Source organism: Dysidea avara, chromosome 2 (assembly GCF_963678975.1).
Source record: "Dysidea avara chromosome 2, odDysAvar1.4, whole genome shotgun sequence".
Lineage (NCBI taxonomy): Eukaryota > Metazoa > Porifera > Demospongiae > Dictyoceratida > Dysideidae > Dysidea > Dysidea avara.
In genome coordinates, this window is record NC_089273.1 from 33,837,109 (window position 1) to 33,856,577 (window position 19,469).

Below are 19,469 nucleotides of genomic sequence, written 5' to 3' on the forward strand. Positions count from 1 at the left end.
TCATGTCCATTTAACTGTCTGTCTTTCCGTCCATCACAGGACAAACCTATACTGAGTCTACTGACATTCAAGAAACACCTCAGATCATTATTTAACACAATATTTAAATTTGAGTCAGTGTACAATACATAATATTATATTGTAAGAAATGTCATCCTTGTAAGTATAACAAAACATGCAACACAAACACATGGATTACTTGTGCATGTCATCATTGGGATTAAATAATCCGTCCTGTACAAGATGCATAGAGGTTCACTATCTATCCATCATCCTTATAAACATATCAGTCACCTTAAGCTCATTAATCCACCTGTCTGTAACAGAATTTCATAGCCGGGAATTTCAATTCTCTGTTGGATACAAGTGTTAGTAAATAGAAAATTTTGGCTTAGATAGCAATTGCAAGGAGGGTGCACCATTAAGCCGATTAACAAACCAATCTGATATGGTAGTATATATATAGGCCATTTCTCTAAAAATTTGTTCTTCGGATTCATTATAAAGTGACAGTGTGGTAGTTTAATCAATTGTTGACTTCACATAAACGGGAATGCCACTTTGATTAAACTGCAAATTTTGAATGGGGAAATTTGCACGGAGAACTGCCAATCTGTGAAATTAAATTTTGTGGACCCTCCCCCCCTTGTAAAATCCTGCTCTACAGCAATGGCATGCACACATTAGCAGTGACAACTATAGGTGTCATGAGAACAACTACAGCTATGTCATACTAGATATGGATATGTAAAAGCCACATACATGTTGTATGTTATCACACTTAATGAACATTGTCAAATGACCGCCACACAGTTGTATTACAAGAACATTCCCCACAGTCAGACGATGTACTTTTTACAAATACAGTAAGCAAAAATACACAACAGCAACCTATTTGTTCTGGAACCAGTACTTTCTAATGATGCCTATAGAGGTATTTATGATGGTGTATTAATACAAATACTCTTACTATCCACTTGAGGATCTTATCTGGTGAGTGTTCTCATAGATAGACTAGTATATGTATATAACTAAGACTTGTGTAGTGTGTTTCTTGAATGTCAGTAGATTAGTCCTGTGATGACAGACAGTTAAATGGACATTACTGGTTACATACTGTAGCATATGCTCACTTGTACATGCCACCAGTTGCCATGGCGTCATTAGTTTTCTTCACTGATGAAGTAGGAACTCTTTAAGATGGTAACATCACAATTGTGGCCCTATTTTGGAAAACCATACATTTGGGCACATGCAAAATTTGTGGGAATTCTCAATTGAAAATTTCAGCGATCTTTTAAATTAATTTTTTTGCATATTCTGATAAAGCAACTATTAAGCCTTCTTGCTGGGAAATTTCACACCCATAGCTTCTTTTATCTAGGAGATATACTGAATTATATCAGACCATGGAGTAGTTTCACAATGCGTGAGACAACAATTAACTTACAAATTGGGTGATTTGTTCATTCCCAAAACCAAACATTTTCTTGTCTTTAGACAATAATACAAGTGATTTAATTGAGAAAAAGCACAAAGATCACGAGATTAAACTCTTAAGGATCTCTTTTCATTAATTTTAGATTGTAAGAATGGTGATCTTTGTCAACAAAGTGATTTATCATCAATTTGTCACATCTGATCACTATACAGTTCTATAAACTGATAATGAAAAGTTAGTTTGTAATGTATTAAACAGTAAATTGGCCATATCTTTGGAATGCTTCAATGTATCATCACAAAATTTTCACACAAGGTAGATAACCACTCAGTGCTTCATTGTAGCTATAAAAAAGAAAATTGGCCTATGTGCCCAAATGTATGGTTTTCCAAAATAGGGTCACAATTGTAGTTTGTGTGATGATGCTCCTTTCTGTAACCATGGCAACAATAATAGTTGTGTGAATGTGGTTGGTGCTCAGCAGCTTTGATCATGTGGGTGGACACTTTGTTATAGTCAATAAATGCTTCCCTTATCCCCTTGACAACACAGCCATTCTGAGGCTGGAGAAGTACATGGCCCTCACAACACACACCAAGATGGTAACAACACATCACCACACCCACCTTTATGGTCCATGCTACCACTCCAACTGGGCTCTGTAGTAAGGCTTCAATTATGCTTATTTGATAGGCCTGTTACGATGGCGGAAATGTGATACAGTAGTATGCTGTTGAACAGCTATCACCATGGCAACATGTCACATAAATCAGGGTAGCTACATTTCGTGTTGGACTAGTTGAGGTGTCCACAGTAATTTTAATAATGGAGTGGCACAACTGATTGTGTGAAAAAATCACACAACTTATCATACCAGTGTCTCTGAAGTTGTCATCATGGTGATAGTGCTATACAATTCATCTCATTATGAAGTACCACAGTCAACACCTGTGACAAGATCACATGACCTCACAAGATAATACACAAGTAACGGTTCCCACATATCACCTTTATTTTGTACCATACGATTTGTCACAGCAGTTGCAACAGTATCGATATGCTGCACAAAACGATTTGCTAGACAATGGCTTTGTTAGCTTATAGTATAGTTGAAAACACCCACAAAAAAATATTTTATCATAGCCTTCCCAAATAGCACTACTAACAAACCAACTGTTGCCACAATAAACATATCATAGGAGTGGTCATTAATACAGTACATGAGTTTTCATGTCCCAACAACAGACCAAATTAGACACCAATTGGGACCTATATACTTGACACGGTCACTACTGTATATTGAGGTGGTCTTATAAATGAGGTTATTAAGTACATTTCAGTTGTGTTTGGGACCTATATACTTGACAAGGTCACTATATTGAAGTAATCTTACAACTCTTGGCCTAGTGACATGACGGTAATTGTCATAGTGGGTTCCGTAATCTCCTTTAGTAAACATAAAGCTTCACCACAGTAGCACTATAGAATTGGATTACAATAGAATAGTGGTATATGTTATAGCTCCCAAGGAACTGCTTCTAGAACACCTACTACTGAAACTAGTACTGCATGTGCACACTAAAAGGATTAGAAAATGGCAAGCCATAGATTATATATTCCCTAGCTATAGGTGGGGAATACATAATCTATGCCTGAACAATGTGACTTCCATAAAACAAACAAAAAACGGTAAAGTAACAAAATGTAAAAATTTTCTAACTCAGAAGTGGGCCCACCAAAATGAGTGCTTCCCTGCCAATTCACCTGAGTAAATGACGCAAACTTAGCTGTGCTTTTTGTGGGGTCACCAAGCTGAACCCTCGGCTGAACTGGACACTGAATGACTGACATTTCAAATGAAGATACATGAGATAGCTACTCATGTAGTCTCAGGAAATCCAACTAACCAACAATTGCAGTTTACACTATCATACCATATAGATATACTCAGTGTTCACTATTTCATGTTCTTATAGCCTTCGGCATTTCCTCCACTCCCAGCAAGTTCAGCCCATGGCAAATCTGTTTCAGTCATCTCGTGTGTTGTGAGATGGCAAAGGAAATTTTCACCGAGTAAGACTAGCTGCTTGTATAATTCGCTCCTTAACTTCGCTACATCACTTGAGAAGAAGAACCCCAAGGAACCCAGCTGGGTTGATTTGAGGGTTTTGTCCCCGAGATTCACCAACCCCCTGAGTAATGTGACTTTACGTAAAACAAACAAAAACGGTAAGTTCACCAAATGAGAAAAATTTTCGAAGTCAGAAGTGGGCCCAAAAAAAAAATTGGCCAGGCCCGGGTAGGCCCGGGTGTAGATATGCCACTGTGAAGCAGCACCAAAAAGGGATGTTCAGTTGAATGTTTAAATATAACTCCCTAAGAGTGCTGCAAAGGTGCTTTTACAGCACTCTATCAGGTGTTGTACAACACCATTAGCAGTGTTAATGCAAAACCAGGGGCATATCTATAGCACTGTAATAGTGTACGTACCTACAGCACTCTAAAGGTGCACCACCAGCACTTTATAATTATCAGGTGTGGCATAGCATTTCAATTTCTCTTAGTTATAAAGGTTTCTACAGACCCGTTAGGGTTCTATAGATTGAAATCCCTCTTGGTGTCCGTACAACAGTATTCAGGTGTGTCGTTTAAAAATAGCACATTAGGATGCTATCTTCGATTATTTGAGCACTCATGCTTGTACATATAAACCTGTGCCAATAACAGCCCAGTTGTAAAAAAGGCGAGGCCAAGTATGCACAAGTACATGTTCATGGAGTAACTACAACCAAACGACATGATATCAAAATCTGGTCAAGAAAGCATTTACAGTATAGACACTTTTGCACAATCATTTTCTATATGTTTCACATTATCACATCCAGCTAGTTGTACATGTGTGTTTGCAATATAAACAATATTACTGAGATGATAAAAGATATCTAATCCAAAACGCAGCTGTAAAAAAAGAGTGTGCCCAAAAAGGCTATGGTGAAAAAAGATGTGAAATCTAAGGTGGTGGCCAAGAAATGGCTGTGATGGTAGGTTAATGGTAAAAATTTTAATAACAACAATTCAGGTGAATTTGGTGCCGCTTGGTATTGGCACAAAATTCACCTGAATTTTCGTTATTAAAAATTTTTACCATTAACCTACCATCACAGCCATTTCTTGGCCACCACCTTGGATTTCACATCTTTTTCACCATAGCCTTTTTGGGGGCCGCACTCTTTTTTTACAGCTTGGCTGTTTTGGATTAGATTTCACTTCTTTTTGTATTTGTATACCCCAAAGCCGGCCTATGGCCGGCTTTGAGATTCTTTTAACCTATCTTGTTTTCTTTACCACAGGAAGAAGAAAAAGATGAAACAAATGTTGAATACTTTAAATATTTCTGATTTTATCAGTAAATGTACATTTTATATATGTAATACATATATTTATTACAGAATTTTCTGTGGTGATTTCTTTGTAACTGAACACTACAAGGTAACTTCTTCTAGCTGATCTCTCTACAAGGTGAATTGTTTGTAGCTGAACGATCTACAAGGTAACTTCTTCTAGCTGATCTCTCTACAGGGTGATTTGTTTGTAGCTGAACACCCTATAAGGAAACCTCTTCTAACTGAGCTCTGTACAGGGTGAATTGTTTGTAGCTGAACTATCTACAAGGTAACTTCTTCTAGCTGATCTCTCTACAGGGTGATTTGTTTGTAGCTGAATTCTGTATAGGTGATTTGTTTGCAGCTGAGCTCTTTACAGAATAGTTTCTTTGTAGATGAACTCTCTACAAGGTAACTTCTTCTAGCTGATGTATCTACAGGGTGACTAGTTTGTAGCTGTATTCTCTACATTGTGATTTCTTTGTAACTGAACTATGTACAAGGTGACTTCTTCTAGCTGATCTCTCTACAGGGAGATTTGTTTGTAACTGATCTCTCTACAAGAGAACTTCTTCTAACTGATGTTTGAACAAGGTGAATTGTTTGTAGCTGAACTGTCTACAAGGTGACTTCTTCCAGCTAATGTCTCTAAAGGTCACTAGTTTTTAGCTGAACTCTTTACATGGTGGCTTCTTTGTAACTGAACTCACTACAAGGTGAATTCTTCTAGCTGATCTCTCTACAGGGAGATTTGTTTGTAGCTGAACTCTCTACAGGTGATTTGTTTGCAGCTGAACTCTCTACAGGATGGTTTCTTTGTAGCTGAACTCTCTACAAGGTAACTTCTTCTAGCTGATCTCTCTACAGGACGATTTGTTTGTAGCTGAACTCAGTACATGATGGTTTCTTTGTAGCTGAACTCTGTGATTTCTTCTATAGCTGATCTTTTTACAGGGTGATTTGTTTGTAGCTGAACTCTCTACATGATAGTTTCTTTGTAGTTGAACTCCCTACAAGGTAACTTCTTCTAGCTGATCTCTCTACAGGGTGAATTGTTTGTAGCTGAACTCTCTACAGAGTGATTTGTTTGTAGCTGATCTCTATACAAGTTACTTGTTTCTAGCTGATTTCTTGAATTCTCTTCAGGGTGAATGCTCTATTAGGATGACTGTTCTATTAGAGTATCTCGATCTCGCACTTGCTACACCAAGTTGGAGTTCGTGTTATAACTCCGTGGTTTTAAGTCTGATTCTTCTACACCATTGCAGAGCCTTTCTAAGATGATTACTCCATCTGTACAGCGAATTTCAAAGCATTACCCCAAGCGGTTTATCTGGTAGGCGTGGCAAATAGTCGTTTTTTTATTGGTAGAGGCTATTCGTCCGGTTCCGGACGCCGATTTCACGAAGCTATTCGTCCGGCTCGGTTCACATGAATAAAAACTAAGACAAAAAAGAGTCCTCAAGCGAAAGAACAGGTTATGACCTATCCGGGAATTTTATTTATTTTATTTTAACTGCTTTTTAATGCAGGCAAGGCCTGCATTAATGGTCTGTGGGCAACTGGTGCCCACAGCCAGAAAAAGTATACGTACAACTTACATTTACAATTGAATGTATAAAATTACAATGAAATTAAGTTAGCTGGCTAAGGTTATTACATACATTAACATTTGGTATATAGTTGAACTATCCTATAATTTTAAAACTTACATGTGTATTTAATAATAAACTTACTTATATAGCTAAGTACTTATTTTAAGAGAGAGCGAGAAGAAAAAAAATTAATTACTGCTGAAGTTTGGTGGACGAGGAGACTTGGAGCAGGTACTACAAGGGCAAACAAAGTGCATACTGTGATGATTGTCAGAGTTAAAATTGTTTGTAAAATGCTGCCAAAAGATCTTGAGTAACTGTGATTTAATGGTGGAAAAAGGTTGATTTAAGTCAAGTACTGGTAGACTGTTGTAGGTTCTTGGTAATCTGTTAAAGTAGAAGTTACTTTGTTTGTTGGATGATGTAAAATTGTGTTGAAGCTTGTTACTGGTGGAGGATCTGGTAGGATTGCGGCAAAAGTTGACATAGTTACTGATATTGAAATGATTAGATGGATGCTGGAATCGAACCCGAGTCCTCCAGTGCGTGAGGCAAGGATCGTAACCACTGTGCTACGTGGCTCCCAGCTACCCACTTCTCTTAGTTTCTACCTTATATACGACATTCAAGAAGAAACCTATATAAGAAGAATACCCAGTGAAGAAGAAACCAAAGCTGAACCCGACCCTAGCCCTAACGCTAACGTGACGTTTGCCTGTTAAGCACAATGATGACTTTCACTTTCTGTATGAAGGTAAGTTTTTGGGTGAGTTCGAGGCGAGCTAGGGTTGGAGCGAGCGAAGCGAGCGTCCCGGCAAAGCCGGGCCAACCCTAGCTCTCCTCGAACTCACCCAAAAACTTACCTTCATACAACTAGTGTGTTTGATGCTCGAGTTATGGGTGACACTGTCGGACGAATAGTACCGGACGAACAGGACCACGAGATCCGAACCGGACGAATAGCCTGGTGAAATCGGCGTCCGGAACGGACAAATAGCCACTACGTTTTTTATTAGCTAATCTAGGTTTCGTAATAGTTACACACTGTTGGTTTTTTCGTTGTATCTTCCTGCTTTTTAGCTCGATTTCACAAAAGGTTTGAGGTTCAATAGTTAACCTATTCACCCACCGATTTTCAGCTTCTTCCCATACGCGGTTTAACCGGTAGGCGTGACAACATATTGGTGTTATTCTTCGTGAATAATCGCTCATAACTCTTTGCCTGTTTATGGTATTCCAGCTAAAGTTGGTACCGAGATGCGCCTATATACCCCCCTTCAGTGTGCCAACTCTCAAGGCAATCGGATGAGGCGTTCGCGTTTTATAGCAGTTTTTGTATGTGTGCGAAAGAGGAAGAAAAATAATAAGAAAAAAAACCCAAGAAACTAAGCCAATTTTTGAAGTCACATATCTCGGGAACGTATGAAGCAATTTCGCTCAAATTTGGAATGTGGAGTACTGAAGTTGGAGGGAGTGTCCACAGCAAAAATCGTCTTGTTTCATCAAGGCAGCACAGAGCTACGGAGGTGCGAAAATTGCCTTTTCTTTCTTCCTGTCAATATACCCCACAGGTGTTGCTGCCGGCTTTTAGGCGCACGACCACTACCGTGTGTCTTGATCTAATCCAAAACAGCCAAGCTGTAAAAAAAGTGTGCGGCCCTCAAAAAGGCTATGGTGAAAAAAGATGTGAAATCCAAGGTGGCGGCCAAGAAATGGCTGTGATGGTAGGTTAATGGTAAAAATTTTAATACAGATTATCTGCAACTGCTACAAAAACGCCACTTCCTGACCAAGCTTCTAATTGACTACCTGCAACATGTAATAAGACTTCTAATCATTTAAAAATTCTACTTATAAATTTTCAATCAATCCGGAATAAAAAACCTGATCTGATAGCTTTGATTGATAAGAGAAACCAGACATTCTTGCTGGAACAGAAACGTGGTGAACCCCAGATGTCATGAATAATGAAATAATCCCACCTGAACTTGGTTATAGTATCTATCGCAAAGACAGGCCTGATGGGTATGGAGGAGTGCTCCTGGCAGTTTCTAATAAGCTCTCATCTGTTGATCTACCTTCTCTCAGCATGGACTGCGAGATCATATGGGCAAAACTAATAAATTCTGCCTCCCTATTGTACATAGCAGCATACTATAGACCACATATCAATGACGAATACTCTCTCACCCAACTAGACTTATGATTACACCAATTAAATGAAACTATGAACAACCCCACTATCCTATTAACTGGTGATTTCAACCTACCAGGTATCGACTGGTCAGAAAGCCTTGTAAAACATAGCTCATCGTTCAGAGAAATACATGAATATTCATTAGAAATCCTGCAAGATCATGGACTTCAACAGCTTGTCATGATCACTTTTCCTACATGCGATTTCAACACACTAGATTTAGTATCTTCAAATAAACCTTCCACCATACTCAACATTCAAAGCATAGCTGGAATTAGTGACCATGATATCGTTTGCTTTGAAGTAAATGCTAAAGTAGTACCAAACAAATCCCACATCCATCTACATGTACAACAGGGCAAACTGGAATGCACTCAAAGAGGAACTTTACACCCTTCTCACATCCGACCACGTTGGCCCTTTTGAAGAGACAAATGTAGAAGAGTTGTGGTCAAATTTAAGCACTCCATTGCCCAGGTTGTAGACAAATATATCCCGCATAAACATACAAAAGCATGACGGGGATTGCCATGGATGAATCAAAACATCAAAAGACTGATGAGAAAACGGGATAGGCTGTATAAACTATGTAAAAATTCGTTTTCAGAAGCCAACTATGCTGAATGTAAATCTTTGAAACATCTTGTCCAGAAGGAACTAAGATCTGCATACTGGTCTTATACAAATAACCTTATTTCTCCAGAAGGGCATCCTCACTCAAACCAGAAAAGGTTTTGGTCTTACATCAAAGCTCTAAGGAAGGAAAATACCAATATACCTGTGCTGAAATGCGATGGCACTAGTTATGAAACTAGTTTGGATAAGGCTAAAGTACTAAACCAACAGTTCCAGTCTGTGTTCACTAAGGAACCAAGCTCCTCACTACCAGACAAGGATCCCAGCCCCCATCCAACAATGTCTGATGTGAACACATCTGTAGAAGGCGTTTACAATCTCTTGCTTAACATCAACCTCAATAAAGCTTGTGGACCTGATCAAATACATGGAAGAGTACTTAAAGAAACAGCTGGTGTTATATCCCCCTTCTTAAGAACATTGTTTCAGTGCTCCTTAGACTCTGGAGTCATTCCTGATGAGTGGCGATCTGCAAATATTACACCAATCTTTAAGCAGGGTAACTGACAACAACCTTCCAATTATCGACCAATTTCACCAACTTCCATTGTCTCTAAACTATTTGAACAAATTGTAAACTCAAACATCATGAAACATTTAGAAACCAACAACATCATAAGTGATCATCAGTACGGCTTTCGTCATTCTCGTTCTTGTGAAACATTACTTATCACACTATTACATGATCTATCCTGTTGCTATGATACTGGAATACAGACAGATATTATCTTCACTGACTTTGCAAAGGCTTTCGACACAGTACCACACCAACGTCTGCTGTACAAATTAGACTGGTATGGCATTAGAGGAAATTTGAAAAATTGGATCTCCTCATTTTTGAATCATCGAACGCAGTGTGTTGTGCTAGATGGTATTTCATCTCCCAGATTCCCAGTACTGTCTGGTGTCCCTCAAGGCACAGTCCTTGGCCCTACTCTTTTCTCCATCTATATCAATGATCTACCAGAATCCATTTTACATAGTTCTATTAAACTTTTTGCTGATGACTGTATAACATATAGGGCTATCCGTACCCCTGAAGATGCTGAGAGGTTACAAGAAGATTTATGTGCGTTACAAGAATGGCAGCAGAGATGGCTGATGAGACTAAATGTATCAAAGTGCTTTACCATGACTGTTTTACATCCTAGAAGAAATAAAATCATTACTCCCTACAGACTACACAATCATCTCCTCTCACCTGTTGAACATTACAAATATTTAGGCATCATTATTCAGAGTGATTTGAAGTGGCACCTACATATCCAATCTATCACCTCCAAAGCAAATCAGATGCTTGGTCTGCTAAAGCATAACTTGAGGACATCATCTATTCACCTTAGAGAGAGAGCCTACCTTAGCCTAGTACGCCCTAAACTTGAATATGCAACTACAGTCTGGAACCCTCATTTAACAACTGACAAGATCGCTTTAGAAAAAGTTCAGAAGCGTGCTGCACGATATGTCAAAGGTATATACTCCTATCATGCTAGTGTAACACAGATGGTTAACGAACTTAAGTGGGAATCACTAGAGTCTCGAAGAGAACAGCTCTCCTTAACTATGCTATACAACATTCTTAAACAAAATGTCTATTTACCACCTGAATACATACCTGAGTTTCATCTACAGACATCACAGTACCGGCTACAGACCAGATCATGCCATATGTTCAGACTCATCGAACCATTTTGTAACACTGACACCTACAAATACTCCTTTATACCATCAACATCAAGGCAATGGAACGTACTACCTCGCTACATCTTTGAAGCGGAAAACACTGACATATTCAAATCTCTGCTACGTAACTATTATTTTGCAATCAATAGCTAACATTATTTATTATTATCTGTGTATCAGGGGCGTAGCCAGGGGGGGGTTCAAAGGGTTCGGACGAACCCCCTTTTCAGAGTTAAGTTTTTTAAATCGTGATACTGGTTAACTAGAACTGAATTAACTTACACAAATCCACTGAAATGGGTAGCTACAGGTCTTCAGGCAGAGGAATTCAAGTACCTCTACTCGCTATTGCGAATGAATTTATAAGAATACACATGTTTACACGTGTACACGTGTAGGGCAGAACCCCCCTTTTGGAAATCCTGCCTACGCCCCTGTGTATATTCTTCTGTTTGTGAAGTTTTCACAGCAAAATTAAATAATAAAAATAATAATAATAATAATAACAACAATTCAGGTGAATTTTGTGCCAAGGCCAAGCGGCACCAAAATTCACCTGAATTGTTGTTATTAAAACTTTTACCATTAACCTACCATCACAGCCATTTCTTGGCCGCCACCTTGGATTTCACATCTTTTTTCACCATAGCCTTTTTGAAGGCCGCACTTTTTTTACAGCTTGGCTGTTTTGGATTAGATATCATTTCTTTTTGTATTTGTATACCCCAAAGGCGGCCTATGGCCGGCTTTGGTCTTTTTAACCTATCATTTTTTCTTTACCACAGGAAGAAGAAAAGATGAAGTAGATGTACTTTTAATATTTTATCAGTAAATGTACAAATTCTATATATAATACATATATTGATTACAGAAATCTCCATGGTGGTTTCTTTGTATTCTTTGTAACTGAACACTCTACAAGGTGACTTCTTCTATATGCTCTCTCTACAGGGTGAATTGTTTGTAGCTGAACGATCTACAAGGTAACTTCTTCTAACCGATCTTTCTACAGGGCAATTTGTTTGTGGCTGAATTTTCTACAGGGTGATTTCTTTGCAGCTGAACTCTGTACATGGTGGTTTCTTTGTAGCTGAACTCTCTACAAGGTACTTTCTTCTAGCTGATCTCTCTACAGGGAGATTTGTTTGTAACTGAACTATCTACAAGGTAACTTCTTCTAGCTGATCTCTCTACAGGGTGATTTGTTTGTAGCTGAATTCTGTACAGGTGCAGCTGAGCTCTTTACAGAATGATTTCTTTGTAGCTGAACTCTCTACAAGGTAACTTCTTCTAACTGATCTTTCTACAGGGTGATTTGTTTGTAGCTGAATTATCTACAAGGTAGCTGATCTCTCTACAGGGTGATATGTTTGTAGCTGAATTCTGCACAGGTGATTTGTTTGCAGCTGAACTCTTTACAGAATGGTTTCTTTGTAGCTGAATTCTCTACAAGGTAACTTTTCTAGCTGATGTCTCTACAAGGTCACTAGTTTGTAGCTGAACTCTCTACATGGTGGTTTCTTTGTAACTGAACTCTACTTCTTCTAGCTGATCTATCTACAGGGTGATTAGTTTGTAGCTGAACTATCTACAAGATAACTTCTTCTAGCTGATCTCTCTACAGGGTGATTTGTTTGTGGCTGAATTCTGTATAGGTGATTTGTTTGCAGCTGAGCTCTTTACAGAATGGTTTCTTTGTAGCTGAACTGTCTACAAGGTTACTTCTTCTAACTGATGTCTCTACAGGGTCACTAGTTTGTAGCTGAATTCTCTGCATGGTGGTTTCTTTGTAACTGAACTCTCTACAAGTTAACTTATTCTAGCTGATCTTTCTACAGAGTGATTTGTTTGTAGTTGAATTCTGTACAGGTGATTTGTTTGCAGCTGAGCTCTTAAAAGAATGGTTTCTTTATAGCTGAACTCTCTACAAGGTAACTTCTTCTAGCTGATGTCTCTACAAGGTCACTAGTTTGTAGCTGAGCTCTCTACATGGTGGTTTCTTTGCAACTGAACTCTACAAGGTGACTTCTTCTAACTAATCTTTCTACAGGGTGATTTGTTTGAAGCTGAACTCTCTACAAGGAAACTTCTTCTAGGTGATCCCTCTACAGGGAGATTTGTTTGTAGCTAAACTCTCTACAGGTGATTTGTTTGCAGCTGAACTCTCTACGTGGTGGTTTCTTTGTAGCTGAATTCTACAAGTTGATTTCTTCTAGCTAAACTATCTCTTTCCATAGTTGCATGAACTCCCTACAAGGTAACTTCTTCTAGCTGATCTCTCTACAGGGTGATTTGTGTGTAGCTGATCTCTAAACAGGTTTCTTGTTTCTAGCTGATCTCTTGCATTCTCTTAAGGGTGACTGCTCTATTAGGATGACTGCTCTATTAGAGTATCTCGATCTCGCACTTGCTGCACCAAGTTGGATTTCGTGTTATAACTCCGTGGTTTTAAGTCTGATTCTTCTACACCATTGATGAGACTTTCTAAGATGATTACTCCTTCTATACAACGATTTTCAAAGCATTACCCCAACAGGTTTATCTGGTAAGCGTGGCAAGTAGTCGTTTTTTATTAACTAATCTCGATTGCGTATTTGTTACACACTGTTGGTTTGTTCGTTGTATCTTCCTGGTTTTTAACTCGATTTCTTTCAAACCACAAAAGGTTTGAGGTTCAATAGTTAACCTATTCACCCACCGATTTTCAGCTTCTTCCCATACGCGGTTTACCCTGTAGGCGTGACAACATATTGGTGCTATTTTTCGTGAATAATCGCTCATAACTCTTTGCCTGTTTATGGTATTCCAGCCAAAGTTGGTACAGAGATGCGCCTTTATATCCCCGTTCTGTGTGCCACATTTCCAGGCAATCGGATATTGCGTTCGCGTTTTATAGCAGTTTTTGTAAGTGTGCGACAATAGGACGAAAATAAGAAAAAAAAATACGAAGAAACTAAGTCAATTTTTTTTTTAGTAACTGGTTTTATATAAAGGGAAAAACCACAAAATACAGCTACAATACAAACTACTCTACAACTAAACTACAAACACAATTAATTACAACAGCGGTTTAGGGAAAGGAAAATCAGAGTCCTCACACTGCAAAGCCCAGTACCGTAAAATCATACGGGCATTGTTCATCCATAAAGAAACTGAAAGTTGTTGTAACAAATGTTTACAAGCCTGTTTGGTTGATGCACCACTTCTGGCTGTGGTACGTTCAGCGATGGTACGAAGGGTTTGAAGCGCAAATGGTGACCAAACACCAAAAGTTTCTACAACAAGTGGGACAAAGTCACACCCCGCCTCTTCTACAGCATCTTGGTGTCTCTGGTCCTTGGCTAACTCACCAGCTGCAGCAGCTACCCCAGCACAAGAAGAAGGAAAAGAAATGTGAGAAGGCTAGGTAGTGCTACGAACAGACACATCAAAATAAGCTGGATGACCATGCTGAAAATCAGGGTGGTACACATCATCTGGGTGAGAATTATCTTCATAAGAAACATGTTGTTCCTTCAAAACTCCTGAGTGACTCTTGGACAAAGCATGACAAACAATGTCAACTAGAGCATCATGATGACGAATTCTCATAGGATCATGGGAACGTTCCAGAAGATGTTCACCAAATTGGTAAATGGAAGCAAGACACACACATAATGGGGAAAGTGGAAATAGTGGAATTCCGAGCCATAAACGAATACCAACAACAAACTCAGGACCAGGAATAGCCAGAGCAAGGGAGACTTGAGGAATAGCTTTGAGCCATCCACTGCTAGTACCAGATGAGTGAAAGAGAGCAGTAAGTCGAGCACGGTTTCGGATGTTGGAAGAAGCAAATAGTTGGTCATACTGAGTTTGATCTAACAGAGCTTGTAAGTCCTGCTGGGTAGCAGAGGGAATAAAGATATCAGATGTAAACCTTTCAAAGGTAGTAACAACATGTTCTTCATTTGGAAACACTAGATCATGAAAGTCCTGGGATAGAAGATGAGAAGCCAAGAGACGAACACTATTACATGAACCCAAAAAGGCCGCAGCAGCAGAAGAAAAGGATGAGCGCAAGCCCAGACCCCCCAAGCGAAATGGTAAAATGGCTTGGCACCAAGAATCATTAGGAAGACTACATTGTATTATGCGACTTAAGCAAGTTTTAAGATTAGAATCAAACTGTTCTAAAAAGCAGCACAATATACAGAATGACACTGTGCGCAAAAGATGAATGATCTTGCAGCTTCCAAGGCAGCTGCGTAGTAAATGAAGCTCGACTTGAGGGTCTTCTAAAATTGCATTGCTATCTTGAGCAGCTATAACCTTGGCTAAACGAGAGGACAAGAACTGATCGAAAAAGTTGTCAGTTCCCCAAATAGGAGATCCCAAAAGCTCCAAACCTTCACCAGCTCGGTTGATACTGGTGGGAAATTCAGGGAAAGAGTCTCCAGAAGACCAGAATAGTTCGCACTTGGACGGATTTAAATGAAGACTAAATTGGGGACCATGAGTTGAGAAAGAATCTAAAAGCTTCAGTAAGGAAGATTTCGAACCAATAAATGTCCCATCATCTAAACACCACAGATGTAATTTGACTAAATCATGAAGCTTGACAAAATCAATAAACTGCAATAAAACTAAAGAAAAAAGCAAAGGGCCCAAAGGATCACCTTGTTGTACACCAGATGAGGCCATGATACATCTAGAACCAAAACGAAGCTCAGCAGGTTGTGAGTAGCACCACTTAACCCAAGCAGAAATCTCTGGAAAATCTTCAACAACTCATTCGAAAAAAGCAGTACGACTACATTCATTGAAAGCGTTCTTCATGTCTATTTTTAACAGAGCTAAGGAAGAGTCAGAAGCATGTTGGTAAATGTAATGACGAGTAACATGGATAGCAGTCTCCAACCCCCCAGGAATTCCAACCCCCACTTGACCGTAGGGGATAAAACACCAGGGAGAGAAGGACGAACAACAAGACAGCATAATCAACTTGCTAGGTGCCTAATTACTTCACCCACAGCAATTGGGTGGACCCCTCCACCTTTCTTTAGCAAAGCAGTCAAAGGAGCCCCACACAACCAAGGAGAAAGCTTTTGCAGAAAGCAAATGGTTCATCAGACAGGTTAGAGAAAGAAGCAATCATGAGGCTGGAGCGTGGCCAGCAATACATCCAACATGTTGAGCACGGAGTTTGGAAGCTCCAGGGCTGGTGCCCTTTGGAAATGCTCGTAAGCAAGACAAAACCATTGAGTCATCAACTTTTAATGCAGGCTTGGAAGGTGGGGTCTATTCTACGGAACGGAACGAACGCTTTCTCAAATGGAAGCCTGCAGTTTACCGTTGCTGAAAGTGCTCTTACATGTTATCGACGGACCTTCAGAGGGTGATTAAACATGCTCTCCAGAAAGATAGAAACAATTAAAGGACTGATTGTGGGTTCTTGTTGGTTGTCATTAGTAACAAAGTACTTATTGTGGGATTAACTGTCTCAGTGATGAATTTATCACAAAGGGTATTTAATTCATTGCTTGTTTCATCAAGGCTAATAGTATGTGAGTTGTTTATGCTTACTTATACACTCTGGGGCATGGGCCGGTGTTTCAATTATGCATCTGTACACTGGAGGTACACTACATAGAAAGCAAGGAGACAAGAAAGAGTCAGTGGGATTAACTCAAAAAGTTAATGAATTTCATGCAGTGTGTGGAGAAATGATACTTACAGACTGGGCCGTGTGCCATAAGGAGGCTATATTCTGTGAGCATCAATAAAGTGGCATGCCTGAATCCATTAACTACTGCAGTGGACTAAAGTCAGTAGTGAGTTGAAAAGTTTCTGTTTTCAACTGCTAGCCTTTAATCAGTACTTGAGACCAACCAGATCAAGACTCGTATGTATACTATGTTGATAGCCACCACAGGGATTTCTGTAGTGTAACATTTCACATATTTCTCTGCACATGTACAAAGAAGCTAACATGCATACAGAGCAGGACAAATACATGAATTTATGAACCCATTGGACCAGCTGGACTGGGAATCACTCGAAAATATGTACACAAATTAAAAAATTATGTAGCTACAGTATGTTGCACACAACATGATGAAATTGATTTAATATTTGATTTGTTACACTCCCATTCAAGAGAAGATAGAGTGGATTATTATGACACAGTCTGTATGGTTTTGGATAGTTAATGAATAATCTTTGACAGTGCTGTCTAAAAGGTCCTTGGTTTTAGCTATAATATGTCAGAAACACCAACTTCAAGTGTATTTGTAATTAGTGCATACTTTATGATAGCACATATAATTATATTTAGTACATAGCTACTTGTATGTGAGGCCAGAATTTTTGCAATTAAAGATGTAGTAAGATTTCATTTTACTTAGAGAAAAATTCAGCTCGTCAGTAAAACTGGATTTATTTGTTTACTGTGCAGAAGTCACACAAGATTATAACTCACATGTACTTAAGTTATTACAAAACTGAATGAAGGAGGGAGAATTAATTACATAAGGGGGAGTGGGTTCCAAAGCTTAATTACTGAAGAAAAAAATTTATATGAATCAATGTTCTGTTTGTCATTAGTTGAAAATTTCCATTCCTTTAACCGAGGGTCACAATGGATAAAGAAATCTTTAGTGATATCAATGTGGTCATTAATAATCTTGTACATCATTGTGAGTTTAGCTTTGACTCTTCCCTGTTGTAGTGTAGGTAGATCAGCATATTAGAACACTGGAGTATCTTGAAAAAGTCATTTAGACAGAGTCTGGTAGGTCTCTTCTGGATGGCTTCAGCTTTGTTTTTGTGGGGATCCCAAATAGGTGATGCATATTCCACAATAGGTCTAACCATGCTTCTGTAACAATTGCACTTACACAACTTGGGAACGCAGTGATGTAAAATTCTGTGTATATAGAAGGTGTTGATTTGGTTGCTCTTCTGAATATGATATTCAAAGTCAGCTTGCTATCAAAACCCCTAGATAGGTAGCAGACAAAACTTCCTTGATTAGTGTGTTCTCAAAGTAGAAAGTATGTACGATGGGACTTCTCATTTGTCACTCTTAAAAACTCACATTTTTGAGGATTGACTGACATCATCCAAGTGTGAGACCATTGGACTAGCAAGTCCAGATCTTGTTGTAAGGCAACACAGTCATCTGTATTGTGTATAAAAGAGTACAAACAGAAACATCACCATTATAGTCCATTGCAACTAAAATTTGATGAATCCAATCTCATAAATCTTCACATGTGGTCTGAAACTCTGAAAGTGATACTTCACTCACTCAGCCACATAGCTATTATGCTAAAGTTAGACTGAATTAAGTTGTGATCAACTAACCTTTTCCTGTCACCAGTGCCTTTCTGGTTTCTGGAAGATGTAGCCAGTTTATTGTGACTGCGCTCTGAAACTGATGAAATTGATTAGGCCACTCCAATTGATAATTATGTTTCTGGTCCTTTGAAAATTAGTTTTAGGTGCGGGCGGGCGGAATTCAGCAACAATGAAGTGACTGCTCAATTAGAGTATTTTTTGTGATTTACTGACTGTTCTATTAGAATATATCGATCCGTACTATGCACTTTGCCTATTTCTTGCAGGTTTTCACTGATAAAATACAAATTATAACACTTAGATAGTTAGATTTAGCATACTTGTTGCAGCCCAATATTTGTTTCTGAAAATTAGGTTTTTTAAAAGCTCATGCGGGCATTTTACCCATGTATTTCTGAAATTTCACATTCTCCAAAAAAGGATGCGGGCGGTGGACCAGAAACATAATTACCAAGTGGAGTAGCCTTAGCCTTCTGAATAGCTTGTCAATACCAGCAGAAACAATTAACTGACTTCCAATCCGGCATCCGAGCCACTGCAACAAACTCGCCTCAGTCATCAATAAATGAATTAAAGAGCGCTGCTTGGTATATCAAGGAGGAGAACAGTCACTGAGACAGCTAATACCACAATTACAAATTCGGTGCTAATAACGACTAACACGAACCCACAATCAATCCTTTAATCATCTCTATATCTTTCTTGGAGGTATGTTTGATCACCAACTACAAGTCCGTTGATAACTTGTAAGGCCAGTTTCAGCAATGGTAAGCTGCAGGCTTCAATTTGGGAAAGCGTTCCGTTCCGTAGTTTAGTCCATCATTCTGTTCCGTTCCGTTCCATAGAATAGACCCCACCGGTTTAGAAGGCAACACACTTACATCTGGACATGGCGAAGAAGGGTGACGATGGAGCAAATCCTCGTATGCAGAATAATCATCATGACCAGCAACACCCTGAGATGAAAGGGCCTGAAGAGCATTACTATATCTTCCCTCCCTAGCCCAAAACAAAGCACGAGCCTTACAATACAAACCATGAGAAACCCCTCCATGAGGCTTAGAAACTTTGAGATCGTCTAGCAAAGAATTCCAAAGGCTATGAATGCCCCCAGACTGATTCCAAATATGTAAACGGTCAAGTAAAACAGAAGACATGACAAAGCGACGACGTTGACTATATTAGTAGCTGAA

General features: G+C 39.0%; 1 long non-coding RNA gene across 1 annotated transcript; it reads right to left on the reverse strand.

Annotated features, from left to right (window-relative positions):
* Window positions 1–1,237, reverse strand: LOC136247127 (uncharacterized). Its single transcript, XR_010697101.1, has 3 exons — window positions 1,134–1,237; window positions 295–1,075; window positions 1–234 (listed from the first exon to the last, which is right to left on the reverse strand). It is a non-coding gene; the product is annotated as an uncharacterized lncRNA (long non-coding RNA).
* Between the last annotated feature and the right edge of the window lie 18,232 nt (window positions 1,238–19,469).